The sequence below is a fragment of the Taudactylus pleione genome, unplaced genomic scaffold (assembly GCF_031769625.1).
Source record: "Taudactylus pleione unplaced genomic scaffold, aTauple2 ptg000077l, whole genome shotgun sequence".
Taxonomy (NCBI): Eukaryota; Metazoa; Chordata; class Amphibia; order Anura; family Myobatrachidae; genus Taudactylus; species Taudactylus pleione.
In genome coordinates this window covers 3806955-3829713 of record NW_028284479.1, presented here as the reverse complement: position 1 = coordinate 3829713, position 22759 = coordinate 3806955, and the positions used below count along the sequence as shown (strand labels likewise).

The 22759-nt window shown below is 46.5% G+C and overlaps 1 pseudogene; it reads left to right on the top strand.

Moving 5' to 3' along the window:
* The first annotated feature begins 550 nt into the window (after window positions 1-550).
* On the top strand, window positions 551-22584 carry LOC148532435 (uncharacterized; annotated as a pseudogene).
* The last annotated feature ends 175 nt before the right edge of the window (window positions 22585-22759 follow it).

The following is a 22759-nucleotide window of genomic DNA, read 5'->3' as shown; positions in this document are numbered from 1 at the left end:
CACTAACCCTCCCTCCACCTCATCCTAACCCTAACACTCCCTGTTAGTGCCTAAACCTAACCCACCCACTTACTGCCTAAACCTAAAACCCCCAGTGGTGCCTAACCCACCACCGGGGATAACTAACCCAAACCCCCCCCCCCCGGTGACAGCTAAACCTAACCCTCCCCCCGATGCGGCTAAGTCCTAACCAGCCCCGCTATACTCAGATGCTGCATATGCATCTGGACAGTGGAATATCTATAAGGGGTGTAAGATGTGCAGGGCCCTCACTGCACCCTTATATTATACTCACCACTTCAGAGTCCTGTGTCGGCACTGCAAAAATCAGTGGGTAAAGTGAGCAGTGGCCAATTTCCTGTAGATTTGCGAATGACAAATACCCTAGTCACCAGAGGACCCACCACTGGGGCAATTAGGAACACAAGGGACTGACTTCTACCATTGGATGGGTATGGTATGTTAGAGGTGTCTCTTCTTGCCTGGACCTTCATTACAATTACAATAGCACATTTATGAGGGGGATCCAGTTAGGATGCCGGCGGACGGGATGCCGGATATCAGTATACCAACGCCCGTCAGAGTTCCGACGCCAGCATCCCGAAGGGATCATGATACCGATGTCAGCATCCAGACCGCGGGCATCCCGAAGGTAAGTATGGAGGTTAGAATTAGGCCTGGGATGGGGGATTTAGGTTTAGGAACCTGCCAGGGTGGGTTAGGATTAGACAAGAAAAGAAAGTACAAGTGCACAACTCCAACATTACTAATTATATATAATAAATTATGCAATAGAATTTTGCAATACATAGAGGTTTTAGCATAATCATGGCCATGGTTATGGGCCTACCCACCACGCCCAGGTAACCTCTGAGGGTAGGTCCCTAACCTACTGAGGTTGAAATCCAGAGCACAGGACACCCCCAAACAGGCCCAGCTGAGCCACCCCAGGGCATCACCATAATGAGAGAAGGTGAAGTGTAAGAAAGTGTAAGATAGATAAGAGCAGCTACTGCTGCATGTATAAGAAGGTGAAAAATACATATATATTAAACAAACAATAAAGGTGCTAAAAGTGCAAAAAGGAAAATGTGTTTATAATGCGATGCCCTGAAGCAGCCCAAACAAAGCAATCCAGGGGACCCATGCCCCAAAAATCAACCCATAGCTGCACTGCAGTATAACATTTTTTAGGACTTACCTAGGATTGTGCCTTGTACTAAGGTGCAGTCAAAATGCCTGAGTCCCTGCTTAAAACCAATGGGGGAGGGGTGCTAATCTAGGCTGAAGGCATCTCAAACCTTCATGTGTGCATGGGAGCACACTAAATAGAGTATATAGAAAGGGGGGCCCTAGACTGCACACCCTAAACATATATATAATGGGAGGTGCTACCTGTGGAGACTATTGTGGCAAACACAAGAAAAGAAAGTACAAGTGCACAACTCCAACATTACTAATTATATATAATAAATTATGCAATAGAATTTTGCAATACATAGAGGTTTTAGCATAATCATGGCCATGGTTATGGGCCTACCTACCACGCCCAGGTAACCTCTGAGGGTAGGTCCCTAACCTACTGAGGTTGAAATCCAGAGCACAGGACACCCCCAAACAGGCCCAGCTGAGCCACCCCAGGGCATCACCATAATGAGAGAAGGTGAAGTGTAAGAAAGTGTAAGATAGATAAGAGCAGCTACTGCTGCATATATAAGACGGTGAAAAATACATATATATTAAACAAACAATAAAGGTGCTAAAAGTGCAAAAAGGAAAATGTGTTTATAATGACAAATACCCTAGTCACCAGGGGACCCACAACTGGGGCAATTAGGAACACAAGGGACTGACTTCTACCATTGGATGGGTATGGTATGTTAGAGCGGTCTCTTCTTGCCTGGACCTTCATTACAATTACAATTACAATAGCACATTTATGAGGGGGATCCAGTTAGGATGCCGACGGATGGGATGCCGGATATCAGTATACCAACGCCCGTCAGAGTTCCGACGCCAGCATCCCGAAGGGATCATGATACCGATGTCAGCATCCAGACCGCCGGCATCCCGAAGGTAAGTATGGAGGTTAGAATTAGGCCTGGGATGGGGGATTTAGGTTTAGGGACCTGCCAGGGTGGGTTAGGATTAGACAAGAAAAGAAAGTACAAGTGCACAACTCCAACATTACTAATTATATATAATAAATTATGCAATAGAATTTTGCAATACATAGAGGTTTTAGCATAATCATGGCCATGGTTATGGGCCTACCCACCACGCCCAGGTAACCTCTGAGGGTAGGTCCCTAACCTACTGAGGTTGAAATCCAGAGCACAGGACACCCCCAAACAGGCCCAGCTGAGCCACCCCAGGGCATCACCATAATGAGAGAAGGTGAAGTGTAAGAAAGTATAAGATAGATAAGAGCAGCTACTGCTGCATATATAAGAAGGTGAAAAATACATATATATTAAACAAACAATAAAGGTGCTAAAAGTGCAAAAAGGAAAATGTGTTTATAATGCGATGCCCTGAAGCAGCCCAAACAAAGCAATCCAGGGGACCCATGCCCCAAAAATCAACCCATAGCTGCACTGCAGTATAACATTTTTTAGGACTTACCTAGGATTGTGCCTTGTACTAAGGTGCAGTCAAAATGCCTGAGTCCCTGCTTAAAACCAATGGGGGAGGGGTGCTAATCTAGGCTGAAGGCGTCTCAAACCTTCATGTGTGCATGGGAGCACACTAAATAGAGTATATAGAAAGGGGGGCCCTAGACTGCACACCCTAAACATATATATAATGGGAGGTGCTACCTGTGGAGACTATTGTGGCAAACACAAGAAAAGAAAGTACAAGTGCACAACTCCAACATTACTAATTATATATAATAAATTATGCAATAGAATTTTGCAATACATAGAGGTTTTAGCATAATCATGGCCATGGTTATGGGCCTACCTACCACGCCCAGGTAACCTCTGAGGGTAGGTCCGTAACCTACTGAGGTTGAAATCCAGAGCACAGGACACCCCCAAACAGGCCCAGCTGAGCCACCCCAGGGCATCACCATAATGAGAGAAGGTGAAGTGTAAGAAAGTGTAAGATAGATAAGAGCAGCTACTGCTGCATATATAAGAAGGTGAAAAATACATATATATTAAACAAACAATAAAGGTGCTAAAAGTGCAAAAAGGAAAATGTGTTTATAATGACAAATACCCTAGTCACCAGAGGACCCACCACTGGGGCAATTAGGAACACAAGGGACGGACTTCTACCATTGGATGGGTATGGTATGTTAGAGCTGTCTCTTCTTGCCTGGACCTTCATTACAATTACAATTACAATAGCACATTTATGAGGGGGATCCAGTTAGGATGCCGGCGGATGGGATGCCGGATATCAGTATACCAACGCCCGTCTGAGTTCCGACGCCAGCATCCCGAAGGGATCATGATACCGATGTCAGCATCCAGACCGCCGGCATCCCGAAGGTAAGTATGGAGGTTAGAATTAGGCCTGGGATGGGAGGTTTAGGTTTAGGGATCTGCCAGGGTGGGTTAGGATTAGGCACCGACTGAGGAAAAGTTAGGGTTAGGCTGCAGGGAGGGGGGGTTAGGCACCACCGAGGGGAGGTTAGGATTAGGCAGTGCCAAGGGAGGGTTAGGTGTATGGTGCAGGAAGGGGGAGTTATGTTTAGGCACCACCGGGGAGAGGTTAGGGTTAGGCACCACTGGGCGAGGGTTAGGGTTAGGTGGGTAGAGGGGGAGGGTTAGGCTACTTATCAGCCCCTGTCGGGATCTACAACATCGGGATGATGCTGTCGGTCTTGTGACCTCTTTTATGAGGCTCAGTCTGACATCTTATACTATTGTTACATTTTTAACATGTTATTTTTATAATAAATGTTTATATGAGTTGGAAATTTTAATTTATTTTAACCAGTGGGGTTAAATAGCACTGTTTTAGTTGCTCTGGATTTAATATTCTCTTTTAATTTTATAGAGAAGAGTTTAAGGCGTCACTAAGCTATTCTGTCTACATTAGATTTTTCTAATGGGGGGAATTGGTTTAACCCCTAGTTGGCAGCACTCCTATTTTCTGTTTTAGAACTGAGTGCACGCGCTAATTCTTCTTGTTTCTGGGACTGATTCAGTACGGATCGCGACTGCGAATACAATAGCGATTATGCACGCAGTCTACTTGCGAAAGTATGCTAATCCATTGCTATCGCTATGCCGTCACAGCACTATACAGGGATGCCGACCTTACCTTACACACATCTGTAATGTTTAGCAAGACTGCGAAAACATCGGTAACATCGAGTACCATGGCAGCCTCACGCACACTTGTACCAGCTCTGACCTTACTCAGAAATTGCTAAACTCATTGCACGCTATGAGTACTCTGGCTGCATAAGGCATCGCAGTGCATAATTTATGCACGCCCCTGCAATGGCGTTCGAATGAATTGGCACACCTGCATTTCGCCAACCCCCCCCCGTCACCACCCACAAACGACACTTCCTGTCAATCACTCTGCGATAGATCTGCGTAGTCTGTGCGATCGCAGTCCCGATCGCAGTGGCTGGTTCGTGCATGCGCAGAAGGCAACAATCAGCTGATTGCGTGCGTAATCGCAGTTGCGTTCCTTGCTGAAACAGGTCCTCTGATCTTTGGAAGATTTGCGCAGGAGCAGCAGAGAGGTCACTGGGACCATGGTGCAGGAGAAGAAACTGCACACGGACCCTCTCCTGTCTTAACACCGCCCTTACACCTGGTTTATGCCAGGTACACATCACAGGCACTTCTGGCCCACTTGTACCCATGGTATAAAGTTAAACCATTTATTTTATGTGCAGCAAATGCATTTGTGTATATTAGGCATTACAGCCTCTCTAAAACAGCATAAATAACTTCTCATCTCGCATATACAAAAATATAAATAAAAAAAGATTTATTTAACTCACAGTCACAATAACATAATCTACTGTATGCTAAGAAAGGATCAATACGTGTCAATAAAAGCTACACGAACAGCCAAGCACATGCCTGCGACTGTCACCATTATCTGCAATTTACACCTGCCTCTGACAATTCTCTAACAACACAACTTTTGCAGACATACTGTATATCCATTTTTTTCCCAGTCAGTGCACAATGGCAGAAACACGTCCTTATTGTACTTGGCCTATGTTAGAAAGCCCATCTAGCGCCATTCACCTGTTCAGGTACAAACAAGCATAAGTGGCAATATGACACAAATCTGTTTGGATGCATATAGATTTGCCAACTGTTCTGGGCATTCACAATACAAATTCAAGGGGTGATTCAGCAGAGAACGCGATTCGCAGCAACTAACATGGTAGCAGCTGCGATAGCTGTAACATGGTAATGCAGCAGGAGGTGCCTGACCTGCATGCATTACTGAACCGAGCTGAATCCAAGGACGCAGCATCGGATAATCTGTCATCCCATCGGCCAGCTGAGTGACCATGGGGTCGCACAAGTCGACCGTCGCAGATCCTCAAAAGAGGCCAGGAAATCTCCATGCACTAACAGAGATCCTGGCCTCTCCATGCCCCCTCAACAGTGGTGACACGCCTCCATTTTGAGAAACGAAGCCCGTCACCACCCCCTTCCTGCTCAGAAACAGCAGCAGGCTGTCAATCACTGAAAGTCTGCTGCCGAACTCTGTGCGTATACGCAGACCCATACTGCATGTGTGCAGATTCCCAAACATCGAAAATCTGCAATCATCAGTGCACGCTATCAGGCCCTCAGACAAGAAGTGCTATACCACCCTGCATTAGCCTATTTATCCTTTAACAAATCACTAACATATATTGTATCATAATTACAATATCTGAACTTGCCAATGTATATAGTATACTTGTATTTTGCTTTAATTTTTTCCCTTTTATTCTCAAAACATTTAAAAATTAATGAAATGCTATTGTGTTAAATAAAAGAATATACTAGTATATATTCACAAATACATAACCCTTTGATTTTCTGCTTTGGCTAACTGAGTGCTTTTAATGATTGACAGAGGAGCCAGGAATGTTGATGCTTATATCACATTAGAGTATTGCAGGAAATACAAGAATCACAGACCCTGAACCATACTTGACTACTCTTACGGAACATCCAGGAGACTCCTAAATCTCAGTCGGCTCTAAAGAATGCCCAGAAAAGTAGGCAAATCATCAGGAACCCCCTCATGGCTGCCCAGTGCTGCCCACTTCCCAAGTGAAATGGGCGGTCTGGGCAGCTTGATGATGTGATTTGCTCTGCATTGCATCATCATGGCCCTGCCTAATGTTTTATTATGCTGGTAATCGTGGCATTGTAGAGCGGGGGTAGTGGCCACGATAAAGCGATTGTGCCATCACACCCCTGCACCTCCCACTTGGCTGTGCCACGTGCCCCACACCTCCCTCCTGGCTATCACCTCCGCGAGGGGGCAGAAAGAAAGTAGGTAGGTATACTCTCAACACAATCAGGGTTCAGCAGGATATCCATAATCACAGTCTCTGAAATGTACACTGAACAGCAGGTGAAACACAGGAGGAGCTTAGCACTTATAATGCAGAGGATTAGCATACACATGTGGATGAGCAAAACTCCATGTTGGAGGATGCAGGCAAATTGTGAGCTTGATTAATGGATACAATTCATATAGGTAAGGTGCAAATGCCAAAATTCACAACAGCAGCATAATGCTAATTGTTATTAATGCATAAATCCACTATATAAAAGCGAAAAATGTCCTTCTGTCTTTCTATACAAATCCACAGTTTACAAGCCACGATCGTGACATTTTAGCGCATCAAAACACGGCGGAGACAACTAAAAAAATTTGAAATCGAAATTAATTACTGTTAATTTTTAATTAATAAAAAAACTCAATTTTTGCATAGCATTCGCCCTTTACAGGTCAGGTATGGTATAACAAAAGGATCTACTATTTTTTCTTTTCTATCTTTTCTACTAAATCAAAATTAATTACTGTTAATTTTTAATTAATTAAAAAACACAAATTTTGCAGGACGCTTATTGTGGGGCCTCACGGCATATGGGTAGGGCCTCGGAGCAAGCATTTTCTGTTCGTCATGTTTTGTCATGATCTTAATGTTTATTATCGAAGAGAGCTTTAGCAGACTTTGCCAGCATTCTCAGCTCTCTGACTATACCAGATTATGCAACAACGTTCACTTCTTTCTTCCAACTGTGTCAAAATTATGACTTTGCAAGGACCCTGCTGTACTGTGAGCTGCTAAAATATTACACATGGAATGCTTCTCCAAAAGTTTTTCTGTGTAGAAAACAGGGAGTCGCTGTAGATGTTCATCCTGGTATCAGAGCAACAGAAGACTTGGCCGTGTTTACACTGTACATCCTACAAATTTTGAATGCTTCTATCTCCAAAGTTTGCTTTACACCATTACAGGTCCTACTTCCTTCGAAGACCTTAGGAGTGTTGATGGGGAAGTTTGTCACACTTTTCGTGAGGCCTGCCAAAGGAGAGGTTGGTTGGAGGATGATGTGTTATAAAACATTCTTAAAAATCCTGGGCAATGCCGGGTGCTCCAGCTAGTAGTGATATATAATACATCCCTCCCAACCATCCCAATTTCAGCGGGACAGTCCTGCTCTTTGGGCATTGTTCCTCTGTTCCACCGGTGGACCATAGTAACCCAAGGTGGTCGGGAGGTTGGAGAACACTGTGCACCTCTGTTCTGCAGAGCAGCAATGAATTGATGTCACTCACATGTGAGCATCATCCTTTAAGAGCCAGTACGAGGCTGGGGGTAGCCCGGCATGCCCCCAAAGCACACATCTGGGTCATGGTTTAGTCCCCACTAGTGGAGGTCTTTTTAAACATAAGCCAGGATCCCGAAATGGCACTGAACAATGAATTTATCAGCTCTGAATATTGAAAGGTCATCCATGGCCATATAATAGTCCAATCTAGAAAAACATTCTATAATGGTAGGGTGTGCAGTCTAGGACCCTTTCCTATACACTCCATTTAGTGTGCTTCTTTGCACACCTAAAGGCATGAGACACCTTCAGCCTGGACTAGCACCCCTCCCCATTGGTTTAAAGCATGGAGTCTGGCATTGTGAATGCACACTAGTAATAGGCACAATTTAGGTAAGTCCTACAAATTATATACTTTAGTGCAACTTTGGGTTGATTTTTGGGGCGTGGGTCCCCTGGATTGCTTTGGTTGGTCTGCTTCAGGGCATCGCATTATAACACATTTGTCCTTTTTTGCACATTTTAACACTTTTGCTGTTTGTTTATTATATTTGTATTTTCACTTCTCCATCCTATATAATGCAGCTGTAGCTGCTCTTACCTATCTTACTTTACACTTCACCTTTCTCATGCCCTGGTGTGGCTCGGCTGAGCTGGATTACCCTACAGAGGTTACCTGGATATGGTTGGTAGACCCATAACCTTGGCCATGATTATGCTAAAAGCCTCTATTTATTTATTGCTAAATTTTATTACATAATGTATTTATATATAATTAGTAATTTGGAGTTGTGCACCTAAGATTATTTTGATATATTAGATTTATCCTAAAAACAGGATCTATTGAGGACTATGGGCCTGATTCAGAGACGGACGCAATTATCGCTCGCTTGTCCAGAAAATAGGGGTGGCTATTCAAATGAACCATTCGCTCTTTGCGGTCTGTTCACGCCTCTAGGTCTGAACGAGCGAACAAAACTTGCGGTCGTTTTTTGGAAAAATACGCCCCCTGGCCGCTCGCATCCTACGTCATGTCCGCTATTTATTAGATTAATCGAGTACATCGATCAGCGTATGAACTGCTCGCTATTCTTGTGGTTGGTTTTTGCTACCACAATCTTGCGAGCAGTTCTGGCTATAAAATAACCCAGTGACGTGGTCAATGACGCTACTGTTTTAATTATGCACACCCATAAAACGCCCGTTTTGACCTTTAAGCACGCCTGCGTTCTGATCTCCACTCCCCGTTTTCAAGCACCTTCCCCTGTTACCACCCACATACGCCTCCTCCTGTCACTCAAATTATCAGGCATTCGCTATTTTGCGAGCACATGAATTTCGACCGCACTGACTGGGCAAACATCGCTCGGAGCGAACGAGAGGCCGCTTACGAGCGGCTCTGGATCAGGCCCTATGCCATTACTTTCCTAATATTATTTGCATATTCTTTACCTATGAGTTATATTAACTTATGAACAGGTGAAACAAATCACCTATGCTTCGCAGCTACCTTACTTTTTAATAATGGTTGGTGGTTAGCCTCATTATTCCTTTTATATAGATTAGGGGTGTGCACCGGCCACTTTTCGTGTTTTGGTTTTGGATCTGGATCTTTCTTCGTGTTTTGGATCTGGATTGGTTTTGCCAAAACCACCCTTCTGTGTTTTGGGTTCTGGGTTTTGTTTTTTGGATCTGGATTTTTTTGAAAAAAGCATAAAAACAGCTTAAATCACAGAATTTGTGGGTTTTTCTGCTCCTATGCAATTATTAACCTCAATAACCTTCATTTCCACTCATTTTCAGTCTATTCTGAACACCTCACACCTCACAATATTGTTTTTATGGCCAAAAGATTGCACCGAGGTAGCTGGATGTCTATGCTAAGCGACATGAGTGGGCGGCACAAACACGTGGCCCATCTAGGAGTGACACTGCAGTGGCAGACAGGATGGCAGTTTGAAAAACTAGGCCCCAAACAGTACATACTGCAAAGAAATAAAAGAGGTGCAAGATGGAATTGTCCTTGGGCCCTCCCTCCCACCCTTATGTTGTATAAATAGGACATGCACACTTTAACAAACCAATCATTTCAGCGCCAGGGTCTGCCACATGGCTGAAATGATTGGTTCGTTTCGGCCCCCACAAAACAAGCTGGCAATTAATGTGTCCCTGCACAAAACTGGCTCTATGGAGGCAAGATGTCGTCCTCATCCTCCTCATCCACCGATTCCTTGGATAAAACAGGAAAAAGGGATTTAGGTGTCCCTGGACTGCTTACGGTCTTAGCCAAAGTTTCTGAACTTGACAGTAACTTTTTATGAACGCGCTGCAGGTGCCGTATAAGGGAGGATGTTCCTAGGTGGTTAACATCCCTACTCCTATTTATTTCACCTTTACATATGGTACATGTGGCAAGACAGTTGTCCGGATTTGGATAGAAATATTGCCAGACCAAAGAGGTGGAATGTTTGGTCTTCTGCCCAGGCATGACTGTGATGGGCTTTTTCATCCCACGGACAACAACTGTCTCCCCCGGAGCCTGATTTAAACAAACCACATCACCATCAGAATCCTCCTCGCCAACTTCCTCCTCAGTGCCAGCTACACCAGTATCCTCATCCTGTTGTACTACAACAGTGACATCTTCAATTTGCATATCAGCAAGTGGACTGTGGGTGCTCCTTTCAGCACTTGCAGGGGGCGTGCAAATGGTGGAAAGAGCCACCTCTTCCCATCCAGTGCTGGGAAGGTCAGGCATAGCAACCGCCACCACACTTGGACTCTCCTTGGGGATTTGTGATATCTTCTTAGAACGCACAGTTCTTTGCTGTGCTTTTGCCAGCTTAACTCGTTTGATTTTTTTAGCGGGAGGAGGGCTTCCATCGTCATGTGAAGCTGAACCACTAGTCATGAACATAGGGAAAGACCTTAGCCGTTCCTTGCCACTCCGTGTCGTAAATGGCATATTGGCAAGTTTACGTTTCTCTTCAGATGATTTAAATGTTTTTTTCAAGGTCATTTTCCTGAACTTTGTCATTTGGGATTGTATGTGGCCTCTACTATGACATTGGGCATCGGCCTTGGCAGACGACGTTGATGGCATGTTATCGTCTATGTCATGACTAGTGGCAGCAGCTTCAGCACTAGGAGGAAGTGGTTCTTGATCTTTCCCTATTTTATTTTTATCGGAGAAAGTTTGGTCCTCCATTTATGTTATATTGATATATACGTGCGGCTAAGGCGCACACAAACACAGAAAATAATTTTTTATTTTTGTTGGAGACTAGTGCACTTTGTGGGTTACACCACCCTTTAAGAAATGAGCCAGCTGGCCCTTTACTTATGGGACACAGGCGCATGCTTGGCGCTGCTCTTTTGTTGATGCACGTGCAGCTACAGCCCACACAATTCACAAACACAGAAAATATTTTTTTATTTTGTTTGGAGTGCCCTTTGGGGGTCACAGCACCCTTTAACGGACAAGCCAGCTGGCCTTTTACTTATGGGACACAGGCGAACGCTTGGCGCTGCTCCTTCGTTGATGCACGTGTAGCCACAGTGCACACAATTCACAAACACAGAAAAATATATTTTTTATTTTGTTTGGAGTGCCCTTTGGGGGTTACAGCACCCTTTAGCGGTCAATCCAGCTGGCCCTTTATTTATGGGACACAGGCGCACGCTTGGCACTACTTTGTTGATGCACGTGCGGCTACTGCGCACACAATTCACAAACACAGAAAATATTTTTTTATTTTGTTTGGAGTGTACTTTGGGGGTTACAGCACCCTTTAATGGACAAGCCAGCCGGCCCTTTACTTATGACACAGGCGCACGCTTGGCACTACTTTGTTGATGCACGTGCGGCTACTGCGCACACAATTCACAAACACAAAAAATATTTTTTTATTTTGTTTGGAGTGTACTTTGGGGGTTACAGCACCCTTTAGCGGTCAATCCAGCCGGCCCTTTATTTATGGGACACAGGTGCACGCTTGGCACTACTTTATTGATGCACGTGTGGTTACTGCGCACACAATTCACAAACACAGAAAATGTTTTTTTTTTTGTTTGGAGTGTACTTTGGGGGTTACAGCACCCTTTATCGGACAAGCCAGCCGGTCCTTTACTTATGACACAGGCGCACGCTTGGCACTACTTTGTTGATGCACGTGCGGCTACTGCGCACACAATTCACAAACACAGAAAATATTTTTTTATTTTGTTTGGAGTGTACTTTGGGGGTTACAGCACCCTTTAACGGACAAGCCAGCCGGCCCTTTACTTATGACACAGGCGCACGCTTGGCACTACTTTGTTGATGCACGTGCGGCTACTGCGCACACAATTCACAAACACAGAAAATATTTTTTTTTTTTAGCACTTGGGGGGAGCACCCCTGATGGAGAGAGCACCCCCTGGACATCACTACAGCACCCCTTTAGGACTGGGACACTGCACAGGACTTTGGAGTGGACACAGCCTCTATGGACAACTGACTGCACAACACAGTCCAGCCAGCCCCTATGGACTTTGAAGTAGTGGACACAGCCCCTATGGACAACAGCAGCACAGCGCAGCACAGCACAACACTACTCTGCACTACACTACACTACAACACTACACTACACTACACAGCCCAGCCAGCCCTAACTCCCACCCTCCCTCTTCACTGTCCACAGCCGAGTGAGAAAATGGCACAGACGCGGGTACCTTATATAGGATCCAAAACCCGCGAGACCCGGAAGGCGGGATGATGACGTTTTGCCTCGATTTCAGATCCAAGTCAGGCGGGAAAAGTCGAGCCTGACTCGGATCGGCCTCGGATCGGGGGGGGCTCGGGGGGGTTCGGATTTCAGAAATCCGAACCCGCTCACCCCTAATATAGATATATGGAATGGTGCTTCGCCATGCCCCCAGAAATGCCCACCTCTGGAAAAGAAGGAGACACTTATGCTGCGGAGTTTGCCACCATTTGTGAATCTCTGGACAGTCAGGAAAGAATGTTTCCATGCATTAGAAAGCTTGAAACTGAACATATTCAGGCTCATCCAATCTGAAAGCACCATTTTGAAAGTTAGTTAGAGAAGAACAGCAGTGTGGAAAGCCTATGTATATGTGTTTATTGTAGGCTAAAGTAGAGTGGAATTACAATCAAGGTGACAAGTGGTTTATCTGTGTGTCAGTTGTGTATTGTCCCGTGTAGGTTGGGTGAGTGCTGTCTGGTGGGTGCTACATCAGAAACTCTCTGAGCGTGCAAAGGCTCCACAGAAGACAACACTAGAACGAGAATATACTGTAGGCACTAATGGAGAGTATTTTACTCAACTAATTAACCAGATAAAGTATCATTGTTCTAGGCCTGCTGTTCCCAAAAAGAGACGACGACCCTCAAAAAATATACGGTGCACTGCCCAATCACAGATGTAGCTTAATCCAAATTTTATTAAAAGTAATGAAATTATAAGTTTTTATCTTTTCATTACTTTTAATAAAATTTGGATTAAACTATCTCTGTGATTGGGTAGCATTCCCTACATGTCTTTGCTTTCCACAGAATATTAAAACAGTGTCTGAGGCCCTTGCGCCAGTGATTACATGACACCCATATTGACTAAAAGGTTGGGTAGCCGATGTACCCTATTCTGAGGGGGTGGAGGTTCCAGGTTTCCCCATCATGCAACCAGTTGGAAGTGACTGGCTCTTATGAGTCTCTTTCCTTCCCGAAACGTGATGTAGTTATAATCCTGACGTGGCTGAAGATATCCCGGCGCCGGAATGCCACCACCCGGCTAGGAGACCGGCGCCGGAATACCGACAGGAGGTGATATCCTGACGCCGGAATCCCGACAGCCAGGATGCCGAACGTGAGCATAGCAGGGCTGATTAGGACTTAGCCGTGGTAGGGGTGGGTTATGTAGATGTTCATCCTGGTATCAGAGCAACAGAAGCTCTTGGTCATGTTTACACTGTACATCCTACAAATTTTGAATGCTTCTATCTCCGAAGTTTGCTTTACACCGTTACAGGTCCTACTTCCTTCGAAGACCTTAGGAGTGTTGATGGGGAAGTTTGTCACACTTTTCGTGAGGCCTGCCAAAGGAGTGGTTGGTTGGAGGATGATGTGTTATAAAACATTCTTAAAAATCCTGGGCAACGCCGGGTGCTCTAGCTAGTAGTGATATATAATACATCCCTCCCAACTGTCCCAATTTCAGCGGGACAGTCCTGTTCTTTGGGCATTGTTCCTCTGTTCCACCGGTGGACCATAGTAACCCAAGGTGGTCGGGAGGTTGGGGAACACTGTGCACCTCTGTTCTGCAGAGCAGCAATGAATTGATGTCACTCACATGTGAGCATCATCCTTTAAGAGCCAGTACGAGGCTGGGGGTAGCCCGGCTTGCCCCCAAAGCACACATCTGGGTCATGGTTTAGTCCCCACTAGTGGAGGTCTTTTTAAACATAAGCCAGGATCCCGAAATGGCACTGAACAATGAATTTATCAGCTCTGAATATTGAAAGGTCATCCATGGCCATATAATAGTCCAATCTAGAAAAACATTCTATAATGGTAGGGTGTGCAGTCTAGGACCCTTTCCTATACACTCCATTTAGTGTGCTTCTTTGCACACCTAAAGGCATGAGATACCTTCAGCCTGGACTAGCACCCCTCCCCATTGGTTTAAACTAAAGCATGGAGTCTGGCATTGTGAATGCACACTAGTAATAGGCACAATTTAGGTAAGTCCTACAAATTATATACTTTAGTGCAACTTTGGGTTGATTTTTGGGGCGTGGGTCCCCTGGATTGCTTTGGTTGGTCTGCTTTAGGGCATCGCATTATAACACATTTGTCCTTTTTTGCACATTTTAACACTTTTGCTGTTTGTTTATTATATTTGTATTTTCACTCCTCCATCCTATATAATGCAGCTGTAGCTGCTCTTAACTATCTTACTTTACACTTCACCTTTCTCATGCCCTGTGGTGGCTCGGCTGAGCTGGATTACCCTACAGAGGTTACCTGGATATGGTTGGTAGACCCATAACCTTGGCCATGATTATGCTAAAAACCTCTATTTATTTATTGCTAAATATTATTACATAATGTATTTATATATAATTAGTAATTTGGAGTTGTGCACCTAAGATTATTTTGATATATTAGATTTATCCTAAAAACAGGATCTATTGAGGACTATGCCATTGCTTTCCTAATATTATTTGCATATTCTTTACCTATGAGTTATATTAAGTTATGAACAGGTGAAACAAATCTCCTATGCTTCGCAGCTACCTTACTTTTTAATAATGGTTGGTGGTTAGCCTCATTATTGCTTTTTATAGATATATGGAATGGTGCTTCGCCATGCCCCCAGAAATGCCCACCTCTGGAAAAGAAGGAGACACTTATGCTGCGGAGTTTGCCAACATTTGTGAATCTCTGGACAGTCAGGAAAGAATGTTTCCATGCATTAGAAAGCTTGAAACTGAACATATTCAGGCTCATCCAATCTGAAAGCACCATTTTGAAAGTTAGTTAGAGAAGAACAGCAGTGCTGAAAACCTATGTGTATGTGTTTATTGTAGGCTAAAGTGGAGTGGAATTACAATCAAGGTGACAAGTGGTTTATCTGTGTGTCAGTTGTGCATTGTCCCGTGTAGGTTGGGTGAGTGCTGTCTGGTGGGTGCTACATCAGAAACTCTGGGCATGCAAAGGCTCCACAGAAGACAACACTAGAATGAGAATATACTGTAGGCAGTGGCACTAATGGAGAGTATTTTACGCAACTAATTAACCAGATAAAGTATCATTGTTCTAGGGCTGCTGTTCCCAAAAAGACCCTCAAAAAATATACGGTGCACTGCCCAATCACAGATGTAGCTTAATCCAAATTTTATTAAAAGTAAAGAAATTATAAGTTTTTATCTTTTCATTACTTTTAATAAAATTTGGATTAAACTATCTCTGTGATTGGGCAGCATTCCCTACAAGTCTTTGCTTTCCACAGAATATTAAAACAGTGTCTGAGGCCCTTGCGCCAGTGATTACATGACACCCATATTGACTAAACGGTCGGGTAGCCGATGTACCCTATTCTGAGAGGGTGGAGGTTCCAGGTTTCCCCATCATGCAACCAGTTGGAAGTGACTGGCTCTTATGAGTCTCTTTCCTTCCCGAAACGTGATGTAGTTATAATCCCGACGTGGCTGAAGATATCCCGGCGCCGGAATGCCACCACCCGGCTAGGAGACCGGCGCCGGAATACCGACAGGAGGTGACATCCTGACGCCGGAATCCCGACAGCCAGGATGCCGAATGTGAGCATAGCAGGGCTGATTAGGACTTAGCCGTGGTAGGGGTGGGTTATGTTTAGGCATCATGGGGGGGTTAGGGTTAGTCTAGGGGAGGGGGAGGTTAGGGTTAGGCACCACTGTGAGGGGGTTAGGTTTAGGCAGTAAGGCAGGAGGGTTAGGTTTAGGCACCAAGGTCGGAGGGTTAGGTTTCGGCACTAATGGGGAGGATTAGGATAGGGTGGGGGGAGGGTTAACATTAGGATTTACAAACAGGGTTAGGGTTAGGGGGAGAAGGCAGAAGGGTAAGGAATCCAGGGGACCCACGCCCCAAAAATCAACCCTTGTCAGGATCCTGAGCATCGGGATGCCGCTGTCGGTATATTGACAGCAGGCATTCCAACTGCCGGGATTTCATACACATTCCGAATCATTTGACCTGCATCGCAGCATTGACTGACAGAGGTCTAGCCTTCTGAAGGTAAGAGCTGGTGGATCAGGTACTTGCATCATTTTTCCTCACTTAAATTTACTCGATCGCTGGATGTAGACCTGATTGCTTGACCAACCCCTTCATAGCCTTGTGAGTTGTGAATATTAGATATCATTCTTCCAGTGGTCCAAATAACATCAAAAGTAATTAAGGTAGCAAAATAGGTGGCCTTTGTTTTCAAAGAATGAGTCATCTAATATTTGGTAACATTGCACAATGTGGCAAATTTGTGCTAACCCATATCATCCAATAATTGTTTTATCGATTTTATTGTCTAGCTCTTATATCCCCTACCAAATTCTCATGCTCTCAGAACAAGTGTGCTCGAAAATTCACTGCAGACTTCCAAGTCACTCAAACACCACCACATGCCCACACACACTGCTAGATAACTAACGACCTCCTATTAACAATTCATTACCATTAATTTATACCTCTCCAACCATACATTTGTATTTGTAAAGCTAGGTACACACTAAGATTATATGTCCAATCTGGCTAGTACAAAAATCTGGTAATGTATGGGAGCATATGTCAATGGACTATTTGCTCCCAAACGCCAGAAAACGGTCAAAAACGGTAATTCAGACAAATTGGTTAAATCAAACGAATTTAACCTATTTGCCTGAACAACCATTTTTGTCAGTTTTCCAGTGTTTTAGTAGAAACTGTCATTCACTCCCACACAGTACGAGATTGTCGTTCCAACCAGCCAGATTGGACATATAATCTTATACAGTAGTGTGTACCTAGCTATAGACAGGGTCAGGAATAAGAAGAGATGAGAACTGATTAAGTTTAAATCTATATAAGAGTCCTTAGTTTTTTGTAATTGGTTGGAATTTGTCAGCAGTTGCTAGGTAGAGTAGTTTGGGGGGGTTATCATGGTTGGTTGGTCGCTGACCATGTGGGAGCTCGTGGGAGTGGCTTGGTGGACTTTATAAGGCTGGTGTACGCCCAGCAACTTCCTTTTCTGGACGGTGTTTGTCCTGGGTGCATCATCAGGACTTGTATCCGGTGACATTTATACTCCCTGTATTTTGTATCTCCCTGTCTGTTTTCTTCTCCCTGCCCCTTGTATTCTCCTGTTTTTTGTGCCCTTCCTATCTGTTTACTTCCCTTCTGGTCTTTCACTTTTCTTATTTTTACTCCCTTGTTTCATCAACCCCCTTTCCCTTCTCTTTCTCCTCTCCCCACCCCCCCCTTTTTCATGCCCCGCCCAAAACGTTCAGTACCCCTCCCACCAATTCATGGATTCGCCTGTCCCCCCCCCCCTGCATGGCGGCGCCTTAGTTTGCCATCCATTTGGTCCCCGGCCGAAGTCTCCAATGCTGCCTGGGGACCGGCCACGCCCCCCGCCGCCGCCTATGTGCGCTCTCCTGCCGGGCCCTTTCCCTCCCCGGGCGAGTGGTCCCCGTCTCCTGCGGGGTCACCGCTCAACCCGGCAACCTCTCACCACCAACTCGCGGGCGCGCGGTCACCCCCGGCGCCCGCGTGCAGCTCCAGCCAGGCCCTTCCTCCCTCCGCTCCTGGCCTCCTTCAGTTCCCCGCTGCCGAGTTCCCCCCCGCGGCACTGTATAAAGCTGCGGGGGTCCCTTTCCTCATTGCGCCCGCGTGCAGCTCCAGCCAGGCCCTTCCTCCCTCCACTCCTGGCCTCCTTCAGTCCCCCGTTGCTGGGTTCCCCCCCGCGGCACTGTATAAAGCTGCGGGGGGCCCGGTCCTCATTGCACCCGCGTGCAGCTCCAGCCAGGCCCTTCCTCCCTCCGCTCTTGGCCTCCTTCAGTCCCCCGCTGCCGGGTTCCCCCCCGCGGCACTGTATAAAGCTGCGGGGGGCCTGGTCCTCCTTGCGGCCAGCACTGCACGCCCCTCCACCCCTGCGACGCTGTATCAAGCTGCGGGGGGCCCAGTCCTCCATGTGGCCTGCACCGCTGCCCCCCTTCCCCCTGCGGCCGCCATTTGGGCCCCGGGCCCCGCCCCATATCACCATCATTCAGCCCCTATTTACATGGGGCCAATTATCCCGGGGGTCCTGTTGGTTACCACCCTGCAGTTTCTGACGGGGTGGGTGCTGCCCCCCCTCTCTATAACCCCCCCCGTTCCTCCCAGCCTCCTCCCCCAGCCTGTTTCCTCCCTCCCCCCCTTTCCACTTTCAGCAGCCCATCCTTCTTTCCCTGTTTTTTCATCTGCTCCTTCCCTCACTTCATGGTCCTCCCCAGTTTTTCCTTCAGTTTCCCAACCTTCGGTTTTTCCTCCTTTTACTGGCCAGTTTTTCCAATTACCCTCTTTATCCTCCTGCGGGGGCCCCTTTTTCTTATTGGCACCCCTCTTTCGCTCAGCCTTATCCTTTCCCAAATTACCCTGTGCCCGTTAATTCTCCTTCCACCCCATCTTGGCCGCAACAGTTTGTTCCCCCACAGGGTCCTGCCCCACGCCCACCAGCGCCTTCTCTCAGTGCGGTTTGCGCCGCCCCTCCCCCTTTACCTCCTTCTCCTCCTGTCCCAGTTTTTCACCCAGCGAGAGTTCCGAGTACCTCCGCTGTGGTGTCCAGTGATTTACCATCCTCTATGTCTCGCCGCAGTGTTTTGCCTAGTGCTCCTGTGATGGCTTCTGTGGTGATGCTGGGATCTCGAGTGGTAGCGCCGTGGCCGGTCCTGCTACAGGTGACGTGATCGTTGCCCCTGATGTTGCGGTGCCAGAGGCTGTCGGTGACGGGATGTCGGGTCTGGCTGGTGGTGAGTCTGGTGTCCCTCCTTTGCTGTTTGATACAGAATCTTCAGGGTCTAGTGATAGTAGCTCCTCGTCTAGCTCTCCGCCGCGCCCGCGAAAATTAGGTAAACTGGTTGCGCAGCGTTTGGTTAGGAAAGCAGCTAAGCGTCAGTCAGCTCCGGCTGCCTGTTGAAGATGCGGGTATGGTTCACTGTGCCAATACGGCAGTAGACAGGGGTTTGCGTAAGCGAGTTAGGGACAAGATTCGCAAGGGTAAGTTTGTGGATGTTTTTTCTCTAACCGATGACATGAAGAAAGCTTTAGATAAAGCCAAAAAACCTGGGGGTGGTGGGGAGGATTCTTGCCGTGGTTTTCATCATTGGCTTAGCGGTATACTGTTTTTTTTGGCCTGCTACCTTGAAACGCGCCCAACGGAGCACCGTAATGTAATAAAGTATATTCATTTGGTGCATGATATTTTTATCAAATCCAAGGGCTTTGTTTGGAGAGATTACGACGAACAGTTTCGTAGGAAGCAAGACAGTCAGCTGGTTATGCCTCTGGGCCGTAAGGATGTGGAGGTCTGGTTAGCTGTTACCCAGGAAACTAAGGCACCTGCAGAAGGGGCACAGGGTAGGAAGGCTTCTCTCCCTTCGCGTGCTGGAGCGAACATGCTCGGTAAAGGGAAGTGTTTCGCCTATAATGACTCTCGGTGTTCCCGGGGGTCAGGGTGTCGTTTTCGGCACTCCTGCCGCATCTGTAACGGTAGTCACCTCGCTAAAGTCTGTAAGTCAGGAGCAAAGGGCAGTTCAGGGGGCAGGTCTGACGCTACCGGAGTTGACAAGTAAGGCCTATTCTCCGGTGGTACTAGACGAGTTAGTGAAATGGTTGGCTGGTATCCTTTGCGGGACGATTCCCAATTTTTGCAGGATGGTTTTTGTTTGGGTTTCCGATTACCCGTAGCTGGCGCTTTGCATGTAGTTTCCTCCCGGAATTTGCGGTCGGCCAGAGAGCTTCCCCATGTGGTACAATAGAAAGTCTTTGCTGAAGTGGCGTTGGGCCGTATGTCCGGGCCTTTTCCCTCCCCTCCTTTGCAGGACCTATGCATTTCTCCTCTTGGAGTCGTGCCCAAAAAGGTCCAGGGTAAATTCCGTTTGATACAGCATTTGTCGTACCCTCATGGGGGCTCTGTGAACGATGCAATCCCCCACTCGCTTTGCCAGGTCCAGTACCAGCTATTTGATGAGGCGCTCGCTATGATTAGGGGTTTTGGTCCGGGGGCGTTGATTGCAAAATTGGATGTGGAATCTGCTTTCCGCCTGCTTCCGTTGCACCCTGAGTCCCTATGTTTTATGGGTTTTATGTTAGATGGTCAATTTTTGTTGACAGGTGCCTCCCCATGGGCTGTGCTATCTCGTGTGCTTATTTTGAAAAGTTCAGCACCTTTTTGCATTGGTGTATTCAGGCTGGCACTGGCCATGCTGGTATCGCACATTATTTGGATGACTTTTTGTTCATCGGCCCACATGATAGCACAGTTTGTGGGGATGTGTTGTTTTCTGCGCAGGCCCTTTTTCGGGTGCTCGGCGTTCCGGTGGCCACAGACAAGACAGAAGGTCCGACTTCTTGCTTGTCTTACCTAGGTATCGAAGTGGACACAGTTGCTGGGTGCTGCCGTTTGCCGGACGATAAGGTGCAGCGATTGCTAGGTCAGATTCAATGTTGTTTAGATTCTCGGCGGGTTAAATTGCGCCATGTGCAGTCGGTTCTCGGTTCATTTCACTTTGCGTGCCAGATCATCCCGATGGGGAGGGTGTTTTGCTGTAAACTGGAGCGGGCCATTGCGGGGGTCTCCAACCCGCATTTTAATGTTCGCCTTTCCAGGGAAATCCTAGATGACCTCCGGGTGTGGGCTTCATTTTTGTTGGATTTCAACCTCGAGTTGATTTGGCCATTGCAGCCGGTTGACAATGCTGAATTGCAGTTGTTCACCGATGCTGCAGGTTCAACTGGCTTTGGGGCATATTTTCAGGGGGAATGGTGCGCTGCTCCATGGCCGGCATCACGGATAGCTCGCGGATTGCAGTATAACCTGTTGTTATTGGAACTTTTTCCAATAATAGTGGCTGTGGATTTGTGGGCCGACAGTTTGTCTAACCGGAACATAATTTTTTGGTGTGACAACCTGGGCGTGGTGCACGCTATTAATAATCAGCGTTCTTCTCCTATGGCGCTGCGTCTGTTGAGGTTTTTAGTTTTGAGATGTTTGAAGGCGAATATTGTCTTTAGGGCGCGGCATGTACCGGGCATTGAAAACGGGATAGCGGATTCATTATCCCGCTTTCAATTTGATAGGTTTCGGGTGTTGGCCCCTGAGGCTAATCCGATTGGGATGACCTCTCCGTCTTCTGTCTGGCAGATTGTGGAGCCGGACTAATTGGTCTGGCCCGGAAGTCCCTGGCTCCGTCAACTTTGCGAGTTTATGAGGCAGCTTGGCGCGACTGGGAGGCTTATCGGGTTAGGCATCCTGCGGTGGGTAAGTCTTTAGATCAGCGTTTAGTTGAATTTGTGTGGGGACCATTATCAGAGGGGCCGATCTAAGGCGGCCATGGCTTCCGCCCTTGCAGGTATTGCTTTTTTCTCTCACCTTCACGGCGGTCATGATCCCACAAAGTCTTTTGTGCTGTTTTAAGGTCCTTAAAGGTTGGGCTAAAGAAAGTCACATGGTGGCTGATTCTCGCCGGCCCATTGACCTGGCACTGCTGCAGCGGTTGATAGGTGTAGTTTTGTTGATTACATCTTCCGAATTTGAGTCTTTTTTGTTACGTTTAGCGTTTGCGCTGGCTTTTTTTGGTGCGTTTAGGATTAGTGAGCTTGTGGCATCTAGTAAGAGGTCTGCTGATTCAGGGCTATTATTTAAGCATATGGTAATCCAGGCGGGGGCTATCCTGCAAAATTCCACGTTCCAAAACTGATCAGTTAGGGCGTGGGCGTTGGGTTACCATCAGGCCTCATGATAATTCTGAGATTTGCCCTTTGCGCTTGGCTGGGATATATGCGGGCCTGCGCCCGTCAGTTGGCGCGCAATGGTTATTACATGCTGACTCCTCCCCTTTGACCAAGTTTCAGTTTGCTGCTGTGTTTAAGCGCTGTTTGGGTCAGCTGGGTTTAGATGTTGCGCATTACGGTACGCATTCTTTCCGTATTGGCGTGGCTACTTGTGCAGCAGCTAGCGGGTTGCCTCCATCTGCCATTCAAGCGATTGGGAGATGGAGGTCATCCGCCTATAAATCATATGTTAGATGTGATAAGCTTTAAGTTGTGTTTTTCTCACCCAGAAACGTAGTTTACCCGCCAGTTTTTGAATGGCTAGCATTCCAAAATTGAGGGTGTGAAGGGATTTTTTAATTTTTCCTCCAAAAAAAAGGGCGTAATTCAATTGGCTTATTATACACGGCTCATGGATCACAAAGACAAAAAGGAGGTTTTTTGG